The sequence below is a fragment of the Lactuca virosa genome, chromosome 5 (genome assembly GCF_052849685.1).
Source record: "Lactuca virosa cultivar CGN04683 chromosome 5, Lactuca_virosa_CGN04683_v6, whole genome shotgun sequence".
Lineage (NCBI taxonomy): Eukaryota > Viridiplantae > Streptophyta > Magnoliopsida > Asterales > Asteraceae > Lactuca > Lactuca virosa.
In genome coordinates, this window is record NC_136430.1 from 210,033,924 (window position 1) to 210,039,239 (window position 5,316).

Here is a 5,316-nt window from a genome sequence, read left to right on the forward strand (position 1 = left end):
AGAGGCACGGACAATATGGGACTCAAACTTCTGGAGCTGGTGGGGAGTATCTTTACAGGTCATGACGTGAACTACGGGCAGATCCTATGGGACGACTTTCTTCAATACATTCCCAAGGAGAGCCCAACGGAGAACCCAACCGAACTCACTTTCGCAAGGTTCTGGTCCCTCTGCATTTCAGACCTCCATGCGGATGCAGGGATCAACATGGGCAGTGACATCAATTTATTTGTTACCAAGGATCTCAAAATGTACAATCCCTCATCTGATCAATCTATTTTTGGACCAATTCGAAGACTTCCTACCCACATTCTTTCCACTCTTGGTCTTGAGACTGCTGATGACTCAGATCATATTGAGGCTACGGAAGGTATTGCCCCATACCTTCCTACCCCGCCTCTTCAAAATCCATCCGCAATCATTAACCCTGAAGGTACCGCAGTCCCTTCCTCCACTACCCTCTCCAATCTTTCTCAAAGAAGAAAGCAATTGGCCTCATGGAAGAAACAAAGAACTCCCAAGAAGGATGCTCCCAAACCAGCCGCACCCACCAAGAAACGTAAAATCACACCAACCGCACCCACACCTGATAGTGATTCTGATGAGGATGCGCAACCAATTGCCATCCTTAACAAAAGGAAAACCAATACCTTTGGCCAAATGCGTGACCGGACCAATACTGAAGCCTCTCAAAAGGCTCCGGTAGTCCTTGGGGTGGCCGCAGACCCATTCAACACCACTATCCTTTTCCAATCAGACTCAGAAAGTGAGTATGATTCACCACATCGTGGAGACTCCCCCCAGTTCACTCCCACGAGGATGACATTGGTGCACGCCCTAAGGTCTCCAGGGCTTCCCGACTGCATTTCTTTTCTTCTGACGAGTTGCAGTCCATCCTCTTGAACGTAACCCAAACACTTCAAACACCTCCCCAACCGCAGGGTACTTCTTCCGCCCTAGCCAGAACTGAGCCGAGGCCAAACTTGACTACGGGTCAAGGAGACCAAGGAAGCTCAGGAAATCCTACTCTGCTTACATCCGCAGCAGGTGGTTTAGGCACGGTGAGCACAAATGTGCAAGGATCCGTGAACCCAAAGGACACTTCGGTGCGATTCCAAGGATTTGACGGGGATGAATCAAACGACTCATGGTTACGCTACACTCCTGTAACTGAGTCAGAAATCAAGAAATATGCCGCTTTCAGGAGGGCATTCCAAGCACGCAAGGAACAACAGATCAAGCAACAACAACTAAAGGAACAAGAAATCCAGTCAGTGGCAAAGTATTGGGCAGATGCAATCAATAATGCCAATACCGTAGCCACCATTCTGAAGGTTCAAGACTGGATGACTGAGATGGCTGACACAATCCTCAAAGCTCAAGCAACTGGTGCAGGTGCAGGCCCCTCCAAAGTAACTCCAACTCCAACTCCAACTCCAAATCCAATTCCAACTCCAACAGTTCATGAATCACAAGACGAACGAACCGCAATAGAAGTCAGTTCCGCTCCTACCTTCGGTTTTGATGATGATGACATTCAGGTGGTAAATAAGCCCACTCCTTCTGATGATGACCTTATGATGTTCGATGAAGAAGAGGAATCCAGTGGCTCTCACCATTCAACTTCAAAACCCAAAGAGAAGAAGAAAAAGAAGAAGAATGTTGTCTCAAGAAAAGAATTTCTGAGCTTACAAGCAAAAGTTGATCAAATTCTAGCTGCGGTCAAGCCAACTCAACCTCAACCAGAAGACACCCCCGGACCGCAATCATTGATCGAACGGATAGAGCGCTTGGAAACGTGTGAGCGATTGGCTGCTGAGAGAATTTCTCTCAAAGTTGAAATGCGAATCCGGTCCCTTGACAACAATCGACAGGCAGATCACAAGGACTTCATGGCTGCTGCAGAACGCCTCATCTCTAAGGTGACCGCAATGAAGAAAGATCTCCAAGCAGCCATTGCGGATCAAGCCACACAGTCTCAAAAACTGATAGCTGAGACTCACACTGCGTATGAGTTCACTATCTCAGTTCTTCAAACCACAATCAATAGACTGCAACGATCCGTGTCCTCCAACTTCCACGGTCCCAAGATTCTTCAGCTCACCAAGGAAATTCATAGACTGCTCTTCAACTCCACCATTCCCACTAATCAACAGTTGGCTGATGCCCTCAAAGCTTAATTTCAAGACGTTTTTGCCAAAGTTGATGGCCTTCGACAATGTCTTGAGGAAGCTCCTGGGTTGCATTCCTCAAGAGGGGGAAGTGAAGAAGAAGTCCATCACTCCAATCACTCCATCTCACAACATCAAAGTCCCCCCATCATTACAGAAAAAATCCCTACACCGCAACCTTCACCGCAACCATCTCATCATACTCCACCTCATCATAACACTCCACCGCAAGAGGAGATCAATCCTGAGAAACCAGAGACTCCCCCTCACTTCAAAAATCTGGTGGAGCACATGTCCTCTCCAAGCTCAAACGACTCTCCTGCCACCACCCAAAGGAAAAAAGATTGGAAGACAGCTAAACTTGTGGAGCTCATATGGAGAGAATGCGGTTTTGATACCATCATGGACGAATCCTTGATAAACTCTTGGATCAATCCTCACCGCAGACTGCTGGATGACGACTACAGACCTCACCTCACCTATGCTGAACCTCCTTCGGATGGCTACTGGGATGTTCCAATCTCCCCTAATGCCAAATACTTCACAGTGTTTGAGCAATTCGACCGCAGCCTTCCAGACCACAAAAGACTGCCAATGGAATTTGAGAGACTTAGTCTTTTTTATGCTAAGCATGCCTCTCCCATTGAGAAAATATGGTCTAACGATAGACCATCCGCAGTCAAGAACTACAAGATTCAGAAGTTCATGAAGGCTGACTTCATCCAGTACACCCTCACTAGAAGGGGACACGACTATGTCCGCACCCAAGCCGACTTCCCCTGCATGAATCCGGAAGAAGTCTTTCTCATTGCAAAGGTGTTCCAGAACAAGTCGGAGAAGCACCCGAAGATGAAGATTGCGCTTGAAAGGGCTAATATTTTCTTGAAGGAAACTGTTTGCGATTTTGCTAAAATCGATGCAGACATCTACCCCACCATTGCCAAGAAATTTGATCTGCCACCACTCGACCCTGCACCAATGCCTACCGAAGGCTATCAAGAAAGATCCTTAGGAGCAACCAACTTTCCTGAACTTGGAGTCATTTTCAAAAGGAAGATCGATAATGTCAAATACTTCATTCCTATGACTGCCATGCATCGCCTCACCAGGAAGCAACTTGATATCTGCTGAACTGCAGTTGAAAAGTCGAAGCACACTACTGCAGAAGTCAAGTTCGAGATTTTAAGGAGAATCATCTGGTTGGAAAACATCAGGAAGTTTTAATGGATCCTGATCAAGTTTCTTAAACTTGATAGCTGAACAAAAGTTAAAGAGGTTACTTAGGGGAAAATTGTTGAATCATAAAAACCCTCTTGAACTTCAGCTACCGCAGTCGACAAGCACCCACAGTCAAGCTTCTCCATGAGCAACCGCATCCGGAGTCTCTACCTACCGCAGTCTCTTTACTAGATTACTTTATTTGTCTTTTATTGTAATACTCTCTATTGTCCAGTATGCCTTGCATGGCTACTCTTAGAGATGTAATCTAGTGTACTTCGTGAGTCTCTATAAATAGAGCTCGTTCTCTTGTATTCATAACATATCTATCTATTCTGAATACACATCTCTGAAGTTATCCTTTCTATCTCTCTATCTAATTACTCATCCCTTCTTACTCTCAAATCTTACTAGAATACAACTGATTATAACCTCTTTTCGGAGCAAGTCTTTTGTGACTTAATCACTAAGTTTGATCTTCCTTATTAACTTGGTTTGAATGCATTCCTTGTTATGAATCAACTTATGTGTATACTTGATATAACAATTGTTGTCATTTATATTTCTTTACTTTTTCGCAACTAACTCTCTAACTATCTAACTCTAACTTATTAATATTATTGTTGAGCTTTTAGATCCTTTGAGATTAACTATTCCGCAATCTACTTGTTCTAACGTTTGTTCAAGTGTGTCTCTAAGTTTTTCTCTCAACATAAGCGCAAGGGCCAGTCTTCATAGGAGCCCTCCAAGAAACAACAAATAGTGGCAGTTCATGCTGCTACTACTCCTGCTGCTGCTCCAGCTACTGTTCCAACCACCCAAGCTCCTACCAGTGGTTATGCTGGTACACTCCCAAAATGCAACAAGTGTACCTTTCATCATCACGGGCCCTTCCGTGAAATGCAATGCAATAGCTCTGGGAAGAAGGGACACACAGCTCGATTCTGCAAGGCACCCCGTCCAACCAACCAATCAGGCTCCTGGAGCGGGCGCTGGTCAAGCTTGCTATGGATGTGGAGAGGTTGGGCACTTCAAAAGAAACTGCCCCAAGGCAAGAACATGTGGAAATACATGAAGAGTACTAGAAATGGGCCAGAAGGAAGCGGTCGTTGATCCTACCGTTGTTCCGGGTACGTTCCTCCTTGACAACTCTTATGCATGCATTCTTTTCGATTCTGGTGCGGAAAGGAGTTTTGTTAGTCATGCATTCAAACACCTAATCAAACGTAAATCTCAACCTTTAACCGAAACATTCACCGTCAAGATGGCTAACGGAAAGAAAGAGAGCACTAACAACATATTCATAGGCTGTACCCTTACTCTGAACAATCATTCCTTTCCCATCGACCTTATGCCAGTCTCCATAAAAAGCTTTAATGTCATTATCGGCATGGATTGGTTGAGCTCCAATCATGCTGATATCCTTTGTTTCGAGAAAGCCATTTGTCTCAATCTTCCCTTTGGTGAAGCCCTCATGGTTTACGGTGATAAGCTCAGTTCGAAACTTCGTATCATTTCATGCATCAAAGCCCAGAAGTATCTGCGGAAGGAATGCCATGCATTTCTAGGTCATGTTGTTGATGAGACGCAAAAAGTTAAAGACCTCGAGAGCATCCCCGAAGTCTGCAACTTTCCTGATGTCTTCCCCGAAGATCTTCCAGGAATTCCTGCCGAGCGTCAAGTCGAGTTTCGTATCGACTTAATCCCCGGATCTACTCCTGTAGCTAAATCTCCTTATCGTTTAGCGCCAGTGGAAATATAGGAGCCATCCAGCCAACTCAATGAGCTGATCAACAAAGGATTCATAAGGCCGAGTTCCTCTCCCTGGGGAGCTCCGATCTTATTTGTGAAAAAGAAATATGGATCCTTTCGGATGTGCATTGACTACCGAGAACTGAAAAAGCTGACCATCAAGAACCGTTATCCC